A 16,840-nucleotide genomic window follows, 5' to 3' on the forward strand; every position below is an offset into this window, starting at 1 on the left:
TTCTTTATTTTGCTGAGCTACTGATTCAATTGGACACCATATATCTTTTTCGTTTAAAATTTACAATAATTGATCTTACACAATTAAAGCTGAAATTTTGAGGCAATGTGCAAAGCTTTCGACTTTCGTTGGTGACTGATTTATTTCCGGCTGCCTCTACTATCTACAAAATACCTATTTCTGTAAAAATCATTATACTCTTGCTGAATTTGGTGATTATCCCACTTCGATGACGAGATCATAAGTAAAAACGTTTTTTGACAGGTCCTCCTTGCCAACCTCAAATTATGCGTATCGTACGCGGGCTCAGTAAGATAGTTGTTTGCGTATATTACTGACTATATTATAGGTGCAAAATTAAAACCGATATTTTTTGTTGGTAACCTAGATTATTTAGTCATTTAACATGGTCATACCATAGAAAATGTGATAATTATTGTTAGATTGGCAAAAAATAATTAACTAATCTAACCCAACCTAACTAAGAGACGTTAAAATGTGATATTTTCTATCTAATTATCAATATAAGCAACTTTTTCATGTGAAACTACTCCACTCGTTTCGCTCTCCTCGTAAATATTATACTCACAAAATAAAACGTTACTCCAAACACTTATATCATTAATAGCTATTTTAAGATAGTCAGTCACCTCTTTTTAATATAATTGACCGTATCAAATTATTTAAAGACTGAATAAAGGACAATAAACCAAAAGGAACATATCCGTTGACGACAATTTAGTCATTAAATTAATTAAACAAAAGTTTGCGTGGACGTTAATAGTGACCTCCAGTTTCAGTTTTCATTGTTGGTCACAAAGCCACACGGCTATTTTTGCACCATATTAAGTTGTTTTTCGACGCCCAATCTAGACAGTTTTTCGACCATCCGGTCGATGGTATATACAATTTAAACCGAGTTGAATCATTCAGTTCACTTCATGGAATTCAGGTCAAGAATCTAAAGTTCGGACAGTGGTCAATATGAGGAGAAGAAGTCAACCGGAAAGATTTTTTTGGAACGCCATAACAAAAAATTCTCTTTGTTAGTTTGCTATTTGTTTAACACTACTACTGAAATTTTAAATTTCACTTACTCGTTTTCCTCGACCAATTTTAATTTTCTTATTATCTTGATATATAAACATTCTTAGAGGACTCATAAAGAAGACGGGGCTCTACGTAGGGGTACTTTTTATATCCTGCTACATACTAGAAGGATGCACATCGACCACAAAATATTATTTTTCGCGGTATAACTTTGGCTGAAAGTTTGTTCGGTTTTTGGTGTTACATCAAGTAGATCCATGACGGTTTTCCACTTGTCGCCTCCACAGACATAGAATTTTGATTTTATAATAATAATTCTTATTTTTAATGTCGCCTTATATCACCTTTTTGTTCTCATTTTATGTATTATCCGTAATGTTAAGACTGCTTTAGGACCAGAAGTTTCATAAGCGCGGAATCATGAAACTGAGAGAAAGATGGCAAATGGTCATTGAGCAAAATGAAAAATATATAATTGATTAAAAACTAATCAGTACATTTTACATTAATTTACTTCTATATTAAATATTATTAATTGGATTAATCATGATTTTGTTGCTCAACGATTTATAGAAGATGTGATGATGGTCCCGTGGTTAGGTCGTCGCCTTGAAGTCATTCGATCACGGGTAACAGTTTGAAAGAAAAATGTGCAATTTAGTATTTCTTTGGCATTTTATAATAATATCTCTTATCAAATTAAGTTGACAAATTTCATAATTTTTTCTAAAATAAATAATTATATGAACATTAATACAAATGAGGTTTCAAGAAAAAAATAAGTTAAATGGTTCCGGAGACGAGGCGGTCTAATGTTGATAGATCTAATTTCACTAGGAACGATAATAAAAAAGTCTACTTTTCTTGAAAAGCTCTTTTACTCTAAAACTATTTATAGTCAAGAAATTGTTTTTAGAAAACTATATATCAAATGCACTTACAAGTAACAACCAAAATTTTTAGCGTATGTCTTGGTACAATTAGTTTTTAAGAATGAATCAAGTAATAAATACATGGTCACAGAAACTATTATATTATTATTTAACTCTTCTCAATAGCTTAAACTCCGTTATTGAGAAGAGTTAAAATTAATTATTTGTCATGGATAGTAACGTACAATGTGATAAATGTAAATTATTATGCAATGGTTGTAATATGCGAAAAAATAATTAAAGAGCATATTACAACCATTTTTTTTATAATTTGACCTTTATCTATTGTACGTTATCATCTATGACAATGGATGTTACATTTACTCGATTGCGGAGTTTTTAGCTAATAGTAATAATCTCTATATGACCAACTTTACATATCTGTATTATATGTTTACAATATAATTTTCCATCTATGTCATTTACTACTCACATTATTCTTAAATACCAATCGTACCAATAATTATGCCAAACATTTCATTTTTCGATTTCATGTAAAGTGTGGTTCCTTAAAAATTTACTCAAATTTTTTATCAACAATTTCATGAAATTGACTGACATTATAAATTATTCCATTTTTCAGAGTGAAGGAAAATCGAGTTCAAATATCTCCTTCAGATATAGTTACACAATACAGGCGAGGCTGATAAAAGCGTGTTGAAAAGCAATATAACGGTTTCATCGTCATCAAAAATAAAGTTTGTTTATTATTCTAATAAAACCATGCTTCATACATTGCAAAATATTTCATTTAATCATGTTGTCTTATGAGCGTTTTCATTAAAAAAACCTGTCCCTTGAGTCACTATAAATATACAGATATGATAAATTTCTTAGTAAAAACTTTAATCATCTAGCATTTAATTACGTCAATTTCTCGATTTTTTACAGGGATTCTTTGGTTTGCTATCAAAATATTTAATAATAATGTTTATATGTAAATTTAATAACGAATGTTCTCCCATTAATATCATAGTAAAGATGTGTGTACTCGAGCGGATATGAATGCGGATAATGAACATGACTATTTCCTTGTTCGATATTTTGACCCAGCTTTTTATTCTAATCAAGTACGATAACAATTCAATGAACAGAAGATTCAGTGAACGACAAAAACATATCTAAAAATGCAGAGTTTTGTGTGTTTTTACATAAAACACAAGTTTTTGGATGAAAAATCGTTTTATTTTCGACTGTAGTCGCTTTATACGCTAGGTCCAAAATTTCTTTTCAGAAAAATCTTATGTATTAAAAAAATTGATGATTTCCATTCCGAGTCCGTTCAGGCGTTCTACCCAACCGATTTGCTTATTTTTTTTTTTCAATGAAAGGTATTGATGCACAGATCAGCTATCAACCTTCGGATTTCATCCAATTTTCACCATTCTCAAGTTATACTCAAATGCGATTTCCCCCTGTACATTACTTTTCACATACACACCTTATATCCTCAATATCTCAGGTTCTATTCAAGATAGAGACTTCGTTTTGGTTTAAGAACACTTGTTGAAACACCTTCTTTTGAGTTTTTGAACACTCAAATCGGTTGAGTTGGAGAGAAGCTAAGCGCGCATATTCAATGTGGAGTTTTGAATTTTTGTAGGTTTTTGGCAATGTTTCTTCATTCAAAGATCTATATCTCAGGTTCTAATATAGCTACAGAGTTCGTTTTGATTTAAGAATACTCTCTGAAACACCTTATTTCTTTTGAGTTTTTGAACACTTAAATCGGTTGAGTTGGAGAGGAGCTAGGCGCGTACATTCAATGTGGAATTATGGATTTTTGTAGGTTTTTGGCAATTTTTCTACATTCAAAGATCTATATCTCAGGTTCTAATATAGCTACAGAGTTCGTTTTGATTTAAGAATACTCTCTGAAACACCTTATTTCTTTTGAGTTTTTGAACACTTAAATCGGTTGAGTTGGAGAGGAGCTAGGCGCGTACATTCAATGTGGAATTATGGATTTTTGTAGGTTTTTGGCAATTTTTCTACATTCAAAGATCTATATCTCAGGTTATAATATAGCTACAGAGTTCGTTCTTTTCTATTATAATGATTTCTGATACTTATTTAATGGATTTGATGCGAGCGAAGCCGCGGGTAAAAGCTAGTAGATTTTTAGAAGTCGCTGAAATAGATCTTGGTATTGGTTATGATGTCATCGCAATCAAATGTGACCGTTTCTGAAGAATATTTAGTAATAATAACTGTGAAAACTGACGGAGGGGTGACTTTCCAGAGAAATACCACACTTTTGCTATGATTATTATGTTAATTTATCTGTATATCTGAATAATATCTCAAAATTTTACATAAATCATATAGTTTATATTAAATTTTTTTATGAGCAAACTGTTTCCGTTATTAGAGAAACATGGAGCATTAAAAATTTCAAGTGTCAATTAAATATTATTTTATACGTGGAAACACAAAGAAACCAAGGAAAAGTTGTTTGTGTTACCGTACGAGGTTCAATAAAACGAGCCTTTCTTGGCTGAGAGTGCGGATAGGTATTTGTGTGTGATTGAGTATTTTAGTTATTAAGTGGGGATAATTAGAGTAGATAAAGCAAGGTTGGTAGAGAATAGGTTTGATTTATGCACTTATTGGTTAATTCTTGCTTTATACCCACTTGCTTGGTTGATTTTTTATTCTAAAGTAGTGTTATTCATGAAACATACGAGGAGAGAGTTGATTATAATTTAGACAGGGAAAAAACTAACAAATTTCAATGTTGTTAAAATAGATTAGTAGAAATATGTATAAGTTATTATATTTTTGAAAGTACTTGTATTTTTTGAGTTATTATTCGACAAAAGAGATCAATAGTTTAATGCATTATTTGTTAAATTTGTCACTTAGTTGAAATATTGCTAATATACTAATTAAATATAAATTTCTGTTTATAAGGCTGAAAAAGGATCCGGAATAACCATAAAATTAAGCTGGAAACATTTTAACAGAGTTATTTGGATATAGAAATTTTTTAAAAAAAGAAATGTACTTGGAACAAAAAATTGTATCATGATACAATCACACAATAATATCTAATATAATTAAATATATGATAGTATGCCCTGTATACTATTGGAACATTCTAAAGATATTTTGCTTGTGATTATAAGTATATTAGATTTTATATTTACCGCCAAAAACGGCCGAATCGGCCTTTCGTCTATTGGCTTGCAACAGATAACGTCACGCCTAGATCAGACCTATCCCCACCAACCTTATCACATTAGCAGACTTTTCCAGTGCTTAGTTAGTAGTAGTTACGATAAATGAGAAGAGTTCGTCTTAAGCAACGTATAATGATAAAGTTACTTGTCATTGAAAAGATAGAACCAGTCGAAATCTACCGCAGACTGCTTGACCAGTTCGAGGTCACTGTTGAAAGTTTGGTGCAACGATTTCAAGCAAGGCCATGAGTATGTTGCGAATTAAGAGTACCTCTGTCGTCCTCGAGCCAGTGTGACTAATAAATACATTGCACGTGTTCAAACGGGATTGACCTTGAGAGTGCATCAAATTTGGTTGGGTTGCAAGGTTGTTGAATTTTGATCACAAAGCCGCATTTCTCAATTGCTTCGAACTCCTTTTAGAGAAGAAGGGGAAGATACTTGTACAAAATTATCACCTTTGACGAAACATCCATGAATTAAAGTGTGTATGTATGTATGGAGTGCAGAAAAAAACCTTGTAAAAGCCAAAACTAGATTTAATGCATAGAGAGTGATTGCCACTGAAGTTGGTTGAGTTTTTTATTGTTAGATTTCTAACACGGTCGTCAGATTATCAATGCAACCTACTAATGCGGTCTCTTGGATCAAGTTAAGTTTCAAAAGTGACTCAAAAGTGCGAGATTGTTTGATACACCAGAGGTTTCTCCACGACAACGCCATGCATCAAACAGAAGCTTCAACAGAGAAAATCCTTATCGTCTGGTAAAAAATAACCACAATGTTAGGGAAAATGTATCATTAAAGAAGAGAATTATCTAGAAAAATAATTTGTACAAATGTAGTTGTTTCTTATTAAATAAATTTTGGTTATACAAAAGACCATTTTTTATTAAAAAAATTTTGAGATTTTTATGATCATTTTACTGGACATTTTTTTCCATATGAAAGTGACATATACTATACATATTTATATGTATTTTTAGGAGGGAAATATCCTGCCAAAAATATACAGGATGTCTCGTGATTCAGTTGACTATTATTGATAACTGAGTTGGACAATTAAAATAATCAACTCTAACGATATCGTTAAATTATTCAAATGATAATCGAATAAAATTGAATGAATACTCAAATTAGCTAGTCGTATAAGCTAAGGATGTTGACTTTTTGGTTCAAATGATTTGAATATAAAACGCATACATGCGCATAACAATGTAATTCACGTCTATTTAAAGTGGCAGAGGCAAAACTTATTCATTATTACTTACGCAAGTTGTTTCAAAGAAATTTCATATTATTTATTGCATAGTGATTTGTCGATATCCTTGGGGGGTCGAACAGAAACAAGTCCTAAAAATAACATGTTGATTTTTCACGCTACATAAGTAGGTTCTCAATAAATAAATTGAGTTTGTATGTAGCAACAGCAAATTTACATAATGAAAGTGAGTGTTGAGAATTAGTTTTTCTCAAACAACAAATATAAATTGAAACAATAAAAAAGAAAATGAACCAAAAACATCCCACAGTCGAAAAATAGTTAGCTCTATTATCGGTACATGGAAACAATCATATTCCAGGGAGGTGGCAGCTATTAATGAGTGTTTCTGAGTTTGTTCCAACCGTCGATTTTGAGATCGAAATGGAATGATCTAGAAACTTTTGTGTGTGCGGGTGCAGGCTACACAATTTCATAAGGTCCCTAACAATATAAAGTTAAACGATTTTTAGACGGTGGAAACAAGTAGATAGTTTTGGATAAAATTTGTCATGCAAATATCACTTAATCACTATATCACTCGACCTATAGGGCCTGTTACTGCTCTTAGTATTCGCATCCAAGCTATACGGAGTTCTGGTTCGTGTTTTCCATTATGAAAGGACTCTCATAGGTCCCCTGGATTTACACAGTATTGTGACGGGTATACAGCCGCACTCCGCTTGACGGCGCTGGTCATACAATGTAGTAGGAACTATAACAAATGTTGAGAGAATCTGTCTATTGCGTAACATAGAACTATTTTCAGATGTTTCTGAAAGAAGTTGGCTGTAACTAGATACTCTGGCTCTTCTACCATCATCTGAAATATCGCAAAAGTAAATATAATTATTGTATTGGAGTTGAATATTGAAAATACGTGGCGAGCGACAGAAGACAATCTGTACAGTGAAAGGTGATACATTTTTGAAACTGTTAGTCACAAAATAACTGACTGTTATAAATATGGTGATAATTGTGATTTAGTGAAGTTTTGAGTTAATAAACTTTTTTCCCGTGAAACGTTACAATATTCTTTCTCCTTATAAGGTCCCCTCAAAAGCTCAATATTATAGTTGCCTTCGTCTCCTTTGGTAGTTATCTACAGTACTCGAAGCTCAGAACCTTATTCATTGTCTGGATCGGATAACCAACTTTGATTTTTCAGATGTTTTGAAGGAAAGAGTCTTTTGTAAATATATTTTCAGGTTGAATAGAATATATGCAGATTTCTCTGTAAGTCGTCTTCATTAATAATTACAAGAACAGCGTCATCAGCGTAACAGATAATTTTTCTAACCTGGTGTACTATAGAGTATCCTTCATCTGCGGTTTTGACTTCATTATTATTTCTATGATCAAGTTGAATAGAATCAGACTCAGGCTCCCTATTTGCCTCATACTACATGGTATTGCCTGCAAATTTTAATTTACAGTTTTAATTGTCGTCATATCTTTGGTATTAAGATCTTCAATTTTCTATTCTTTCTTTTCTATTCTATAAGTTTCCGTATAAACATTGTGGGAATTGTGAATCTGAAAATATATTGACACATTAGTTCTTAATTAGCATTTTCGTCATCAGTTTTAGAACAGTACTTAAAAGAGAAATGTCATTATAGTTACTTCCCTTTTTTAATTCTTTAAAAAGTTATGCCTTTTCCAGGTATCGGTATATTTCCTGCCTGAAATATTTCATTGGAAATTTCATTGTGATAGGTGTCACACGCTTACTTAATCAATTCATTTGAAATAATCAGGTTCATAACATTTACGTCCTTTCAATTTTCGGATCGTCTTCTTTAGATTGTTATGAACTTAGTTTTATTTTTTACCATTGTCAAATTACTATTAAATTGAATAAATTAGATAGATTATAAATAATTCAAATTAGCAAAAACGTTATTTTTTAATCATAGATTTATTTAAACAAACAATCTCACGTTCAGTTGATCCTTGATTCTTAACCTACTTTTATACCGAAAATTTTTACAGACTGTTCATTCATCAACTAGATAAGGCTTTCCTTTAATGTGGTTTTGTCACATCTACATGATAAATTAGGAAATATCCTTATTTAATAATAAAGAGATTTCGGAGAACAAAGGAAATGTTAATTCAACACGTTTTTCTCCGGATATCAAAACTGACGGTGGCCCAAACGTGTTTTATGAATAGCAAGTAAGTAGGTTATAGTGTGAATCACAATGTATAATAAATTTGGTTGCTCGTAAGGTGCCAATTATGAAGTGAGTAATAGATGAATGAGTTTACGAATTTGGATGTTATACAAGTGTATGAAGAATTCTTTTGTACAGTTAAGTATTGAGTGTTAAATATCTGTTGTTTGTATTCATTGGGTTGGTGTTCGAGGAAATGAACGGTTAGAAATTATATTAAATTCTAATGTCTTGTATCATTGGAGATCTGTTTGATTAAATATTCTGGCTAAAAATTATTTGCTTTCCTTTGAATACCATATTATGGTTAGTAGAAAAAATTCGTCTTTAAATTATTAACATTTCCAAATCTTTCAAATATTCTTTTTCAGCTTTGAGGAATGCTTGGAATCGTTATCATGCTGGAAGATAAATTTTCTGCCGATCAGGCGCTGGCTAGAACGTAGTACATTTTCGTTTAATATTTTTATAGCCTTCCTTCTTCAAAATCTCTTCAATTTTTATCATATATCCAGTTGCCCTTTCTCGAAAATTCTCAAAGTTCGGGATTATACATGGATTTCTTCTTTTGACTTGCGCACAAACACTCTTCTCTTAGACCCAAAAACCTCAAACTTTGCCTCCGTGTCCATGGCTGTTTTTCTGCCACGCCGCTATCCACCGTAGTGTAAAAGGGCACTTAGTTTTATCTTAAAAATACTAGTACGTATTCTGAGTATTTTTTTCATCACATTATGTTTCCAAGAAATTATATTGGTTTTATGTCTGTTATTTTTCTGAAAAAAAAAAAATTGAGATTTATTACTTTTGCTATACTTCTAATATCAGGTGTAGTGTGAAACGCGCAAATGGTAAACACAGTAGTTGAATGTTAGAAACTTTTAAATCTAGTGGTTTATGTATTCAAAATTATTTGCATTGTATGTAGTCACTGGTAACTACAGACGAATTCCGTTGATAAAACTTCAACGTTCTAGAGCAATAAAGTGACGGTTCTCAGTAAACAACACTTTCAGTTGTAAGTACACAAGCGAAATGCGTTACGAAGTGACAGTAGAAATATACAACATATAACAGGTCGTGGTAAGCTATCTTAATTCTTCAAGTACAGGAGACGGATCTATCCGTCAAATCATTGCCGTTGTCTTTACCGGAATGCAACTGAGTTTGCTTTCTAGTATGAACCAATAAGTTTTAGTGCAATGTTTTGATTATGTAACTCTGTTTGGTAATAACATCTGAAGACCTCATCGTTTTACTGTCTTTGTGTCATTGTAGATCACTATGAGTATTTTCCTAATGGCCAAGGAAGACGATTTTTGACCAGGTGTCTATAATGACTCAAGCTCCTCTAGGTCGATTTAGTAAGGCGGAGGAAAAAGAGTATTTGTTGTTATAGATGCAACGGCAAAAAGAGATTTTTTATTAGTAGTAAGTGATGGACACTGTAATTTCAAGCATACCTTGTGACGAACAATTGATTTTGAATGGTAAGGATTTACGCGAGTTGGTTTGACTGAAAGGGTTCATAATTATGATATAATGATTTTTTTTTGTAAATACTCACCTGATAACTTATAATATATTGGTAAACATGGAAACAAATGACAAGTTAATCAACACAGCTTAAAATTTGGTAAGATCTGTCCAAGACTTGTATGCTATTTTAATGACCAAAAGTGTACAGCTACATTCCCCAACCCCTGACACATGAATAAATAAAATCTGTTTGCATAAATTTAAACAATAAATACAAATGTTTCGCTGTTTGCTGATCCTATAATAAATCAATCATTAACATCTGCTAGTGTTTATACTATAACGAGAAATTACACTAGTACAAGTTAGTTAGCTCATACGTCGAGTAAGAATTTAGATTTTAGAGAAATTATTTGGTCAAATTTGTTCGCAAAATCGTATATTCATCTCGACGATGGAATGATAAAGCAAAACCCATCAAAATGTTATTGAATCATCATTTTTGTTGAAAAAACTACTGCTATCAGCATCATAACCAGTACTGAGGCATAAATTGAGTAGATTAGTTTTAGAATGAAATTAATAGATATAAACCACGATAAATATCAAATTCTAGTTGATTATATTGAAACGACATATCCATTCCTCCATATGACTGTGTAGAAACTTTAGAACATTAAAATAACAAAAGCATGAAAGGGTTTTCTTCTTGAATGCGGCACACTGTAGAAGTCCGTGAAGTATGTTATTTAATATATCACGTTAAATGAAGCTTATAAAGAATTGTATTTCCGTGATAAATATAAATACACCATTCACTCACATTGTCTAATGTTGAGGTCGTGTTAGTTTATAATTTCAAAATCATGCTTAACGCATTTCCTACACTATAATTAAAATATAAAGTACATTATTACGTTAAACTATTCTTTAATCGGGCTAACTATCATTATTTACAATTAAAAGTATTTTGTTGTCAATATTATTAACAATATACGTACTCAAAACTATTGACGTTAGAGGAGTATTTCCTCAAGACTAATGCAGCGATCAACTCATTGTAACTCCTTTGGGAATAAAGCACTATCTAAACAATCTTTGCTCACTTACGAAGCTGAAAAAATCCTCCATAGCTAGTAATTGAGCTATACTAACGAATATATGTATACATTACTGACAAGCCATGGTCCTAACTAGTTTAAAACTATTTTACTATAAATTAAAAAAAACAATAAATAAACTTGAGCTAACTTTGTCCTTAAATAATTTATCTCTTTTTACTCTCTCACAGTGCCTTAAGGCCCAGAACGACATTGTCTATCTAGACATCAGTGGTGAAATATGTCTTGTTGCGAACGATACTAGTTTCTGTTAGAAAAACCCTGATTATACGGTACTTCATGGGATCATATTTAGTGACGGAATCACTCTTAAATCATGGTGCAATTCTAATCTTCTGTGCCTTGACGTTTCTGAAACCAAAGTTTTATCGTATGAGAATACGTTGCAAACTTTTTTATTAAATAAAACCACCATTGACGTTGAATATGTAAAATTCTTAGCGCTTGTTGTGGACAATCTCTTAAAATGGGAGTTATATATCGCCGCTTCATCTGAAAAATTGAGCTCTTCCTGTTTTGGGCTAAGATCAGTTTCCAACGCCCTTTCCTTCTAGGGTACGTGTTATGCTACTGAATTAGAGCTACAAAAGAAAGATGTTAGATATTACTCAGACTAAATATGGGAATATCTTAGAAAATTCATTGGACACCTATCCACTTAGGAACGCCGAGCACGATCTTTATCTACTTTAAGTTAAGAATTAGTTAAGGGGCTAATACTGTACAATACGAAAAAAATGCACAATCTTTTTCCAATTGAAATCAAATCTGCAACATTTTTCGCGTTTTTTAGAAGAATTTAGTGGCATATTTACAGAGAAAAATGCCTTTTACGCCATAAACTATGCGAATTCTGATATTAATAGTTAATTCTGACCATTTTCCAACCTGGGTTAATGTTAATTTGGTTTTCAATACAAATATTTCCATATTTTAGAATTACCGTATATTTAATTCAATTATTTGATTCGAATTTGTCTTAGTATACAAGTAATGTTTAATTCATATAACAAGTAAAAATAAAATACTCTCGGCGCGAGAGACTATGGCGCATTTTTTACCGTTAGCAATTAGTAAATATTAACAAAAATATTCATTCATAAACGATGTTTCCATGAAAAATAAAACAAGAAAAATATTAATAATCTCATTCATTTCATAATTTTGTCCTCATTATTTCTTCACTATTCTTATAGTAATTAATTTATGGAATGAAAAATTATCTCAAATGACATGAATCGTCGCACATTGAAACCAATCGAAGTTTATTTTCTTTGATCTTGATCGATGTCTTTTGATGCTCATATAGTTTAGTGCCTCAGAGAAAAATTCTGTCTTTTACACCAACACTCACGACGCGCGTTATCTCAGTTGTCTGCAGAGGCTGTGAACTAAAAGCCATTTTTATTTACCTTCAGTCTCTGAACTTGGTTATCGAAACGTGTAATTATACAGTGTAGTTGTGAGTGTTGGTATAGTGGTGGTGTAAATAGTGTATCCAGTAAAAACTATTTCGATCTATGTGATCAATATACTTTTCGATGTATTCACATTTTTACCTTAATTCTCACACACTGTCGTTCATTAATTCATCAAATGTGTATCCAAGTTTTCATCAAACTCTACATGATGATACCAATTTTGCTGCTACAATTCAAAGCATTGTCGATAATCAGGAGAAAAAAGGTGTACAATTATAGAATTGTGTTTCCCGCTACATATTTCTATGAAAATTTTGAACTAAGTAATTTAGACAGTTGTCACCAGAGCATGTTCTTCATGTCGAATTGCAAAATAGTCCAAGTTTTCTACAACTGCAAGTATAAAGTATGTATATTCTCACAGGTATACCTACCTGCGTAACGTTCCGATCGCCCTAAAGAAGCCAGGTACTAGATCCAACCTCCAGGCTCTATTTATATACATACTACGAAAACGTTGTGACAAGATAGTGTCAGTTTTCTCGCGATAATTTCATAGCTATGAAATTTATATAAAAACCATTTTTAGGGAAATTTCAAACGATACAATTCCTGGTAATTCGAATATTACGTGATTGTTCATTTTTTAAAAACTCAAGGTTAAACAGCTCAATAACAGTTGCCTAGCTCTTAACTATAATCTTTAAACTGCTACATCTTTTTTATTTTTTGTCATACATTTACAAAGAAAACATCAATTATTGAATAAAAAATAAGTAAAAAAGATCACTACACATAACTTAAGAAATAATCACTTAAATATTTTCCATCTCCTAGAAAGGGTAGCTTTAACTCCATTAACAGATAAAAGCACATTTTTAAAATCGATTTTTACATTGATTTTGATGTTACAAAAATGTTTGGAAAAACTCCTGATTGACTGGACTATCTACATATGATGAGTTCTTTCAAGAAGAAGAATGGACTCAGCCGGTGCGTTGTCGAGGTGTAAGATCAAACCTGTGTTAGTGAGTGTGGGTAGCACACGAAAAAAGCGTAGCCGGTGTCGCTCCAAAACGCTAATATAGAAAAGTACAATCACTGTTTGGTCGACAGAAACATTTTGTTGGTATCAGAAAATGTGCATCAGCTGAATGGGAATTTGAATGAGTAAAAAACAATCGAAAGTTTTTTTTCGAACTGCATTAGATACAAATACAAGTGATGCTCGATAGATAGTTTGGGTATATCAATATGAGAAAAAAAAGAAATTTTCTTCGTTTGCGAGAGTTGAGAATCTAATGATTCGTTTTATACATAAAGTGAAGACTAATTGATAGTTTGGGCGTTTTAATGTGAATGTAACTAGAAACATATTTTAGAGCACCGAGAAAAAAAATTTAGGCTTATGCGGCAAAAAGAAAAAATCTGAATGAATCATTTCCATTATTTTGGAAGCAATAAGTAAGGAATATGTCAATTTACGCAAAAAGAGTACAAAATTTGGGAGTTTCAATGTGAAGAGGACAGCAAAAATTTCTGTTTAGAAAAATATTCAGAAACAAACATTTCTATTTATGCAAAAATAGGTAGCACAGGTAGCAGTTTGAATATTCCATTATGGAAAAAGCAACCAACATTTCGATTTAGACAACAAGAGGCGACCAAAATATAGTTTGAGTTTTTCAATAGATTTATGCCAATAGTGGCAGTCAATAGACAGTTTGGGTACTTCAATGTGAAGATTACGATAAATTTTTTTTTCGGAGCACGGAGAAAAATATTCAGATTTATACATCAATTGGTAGCCAAAAAAAAAATATATGTGCTTGTATAACAACAAAATCAAAATTTCTTTTTTATAATAATAAATAAATTTGTTTTGAATAATACATAACAAATCGTTTATCATATATTTATTTTTCAATAAATGGATAGAAAGACATCCAAAACGATTCTACATTAGAATAATGCAAGCTCATAAACATTCAAAAGAAAGATACTTGAATACTCAAAAGAATAAATTCATAATTTCTTCTTATAACTGACGGTTTGCGTTCATACCAAACAAATATTCAAATGTGATTTTTTGAACATATACTCGTAAGAATCATTATAATATGTATATTAATATTTTTGTGTGCGCTTTCTTATAAAAATACAAGGTTCTGTAAAGTAAGTAGAGTTGCTATAATTTTCCAGATTAATCGACCAGCCATTATTCCCTTATGCTCGACGAGTTTCGAAGCAAACAAAAAGTTTTATCTGCAAAATATGTTAATATTCATTTTGTTTGTGGATATAAATTCATTGTAATCACATAATACGCAGAGAATAAATGTATAAATGTAACAAAACAAAGGAAACTCTTTGTTAAAGTAAAGATATATAAATAATGTTTATTTAGTGTTTTTTGAACTGCAGATGTACGCATATATGCAAGCCGTGTTGAAAATTAATCAATAAATTCTAAGAAATTATCAAATAATGCGATTTAAAAAAATATACAAATATTGATTGAAATGATTAATTTCCTATCTGTATGATGTGAAGCAAGCGACAGCTGAGGTTTTGAAAGCCGGGAGTGAACAAGACCAATTGCGACAATGAACTTTTGTCAATGTACATAGATAACCCCGCAGAAATGCATCTTTATGTGAACACTCAATAAATTTATTTTTCAATTGCTCCAAGAAGATATATGTAGGTACTTATCATACCACACAGTTTCGAATTAAAATATAGATTAAATGCATAGTATAGAGTATAGACTATAACTAATTCTTCGTTGAAGCAAGCTAAAGATAGAAAATTGGTTATTTTCATGGAATTTTATTGACACAATTCAATGGTTTTATAGTTAGATTGTCGTTCGCCTTTGATTCTGACGAAGAATATAGTCAAAGTCTCTTAGCAAAGTAGATTTAATACGTTGTTGGTCATTTTTAAGATACGTTAAAGAGGATATATCTTAAATTATTCTTGCCGGAAATAGATAAAAAATATTGTCATTTTTGAGAAACGTATTGAATATAAGCTAATAACAAATACAAAATATTTTTCCTAATGAAAATAAATAAAACTTAATTTCACAAGGATAATTGTATTTATTTCACGTCAATAGGAATAATATCGAGAAAAAAGAGTTTTAGAAGTCTGGGTATATTGTATACCGCCTGAGATCCGTTCCAAATAGGGGGCCTGTTTGACAAAATGCTAATGGTTAGAGGTTAGAGCATTAATTCCGAAAGTGGTCCAGGTGCCCCCGAGGGACTCCACGGGAAGCTCCATAACAGGACTTTACTTGAAAGTGTTTGTTAATAGACTATATATGAAATATGTACAGAGCGCGTCTCAATTAGGAAACAACAATTTGGAATAAATATTTTTCTAATAGTGCTTAAAACTAATGACGTTTCTCTATAATATATTCAGCAATCTCATAACTAACTGACTAATATAGAAGAAATGAAACTTCAATTTACTTTATTTCTCAATTAACAAACTGCAATATCGCATTAATTAATACATAATAATTTTAATATAAATTTTCCGCTCAAAATGTTCACTCTCTCCAAACTAAGCAAATCGACATTCATTACTAAGTACTGGAATATTTTTATTGAGTGATTCAGAAACTACTTTATTCGTCTTCATCTACCAAGTTCGGGTTTAAAAACTTTTGCATAATGCGGGTATAATAACCATATACTATCATCTGGTAAAATAGAATTGTTAGGAAACATATTGGAAAGGTCTGTTCAAATTATTGTACACAGAAATTGCAGGTATCTTTCACCCATAAGTTTTGTTTTTCAAAAAAAAAATATTAATGATCCATAATTGTGTCATTGATTTATCTGCTAATGTTGAGGATGACCTTCAGTAACCCGTTAAAGAATATCCCAACTGTTATAAATGTTTACTATTGATTGAAACATTTGGGCAAAATGTAACCTCATCAGGAAACATAATTGCGATGGGAATCATCATCTTTAAGTTCATGTAATTGAACGTCGATCAGAATACATAATACCGACCGCTGCAAATTGGCGTGAAGTATTATGAGAATCGTCTTACTTAACACTTAACTCCAAGTTTTCTGACGATTGATTATTGTTGTGTTTTTGTGTGTGTATTTAACATTGTCCTTTTTTTATTGAAAAATAATGTTTATCCAATATCTCAAATATTCAACTGCAATAGTTTATTCT

General features: G+C 31.3%; 1 protein-coding gene and 1 long non-coding RNA gene across 4 annotated transcripts in view; both read left to right on the forward strand.

Annotated features, from left to right (window-relative positions):
* The window catches only part of LOC130445037 (matrix metalloproteinase-2-like), a 254,033-nt gene that overhangs the window by 35,391 nt on the left and 201,802 nt on the right, over nucleotides 1-16,840 (forward strand). Inside the window, exon 1 of one of the 3 annotated variants that reach the window (XM_056780515.1) lies at nucleotides 9,957-10,036. The exons of the other annotated variants lie outside the window; for them this stretch is intronic. The gene's annotated coding sequence lies outside the window, so the exon portion shown is untranslated. Of the gene's footprint in view, nucleotides 1-9,956; nucleotides 10,037-16,840 lie in introns of those variants that run through there. 3 annotated transcript variants of the gene reach the window in all.
* LOC130445038 (uncharacterized) overlaps nucleotides 1-16,840 on the forward strand; it is a 73,899-nt gene that overhangs the window by 15,904 nt on the left and 41,155 nt on the right. The window lies entirely within an intron of this gene.

This window comes from Diorhabda sublineata, chromosome 6 (genome assembly GCF_026230105.1).
Source record: "Diorhabda sublineata isolate icDioSubl1.1 chromosome 6, icDioSubl1.1, whole genome shotgun sequence".
NCBI classification, from domain to species: Eukaryota; Metazoa; Arthropoda; class Insecta; order Coleoptera; family Chrysomelidae; genus Diorhabda; species Diorhabda sublineata.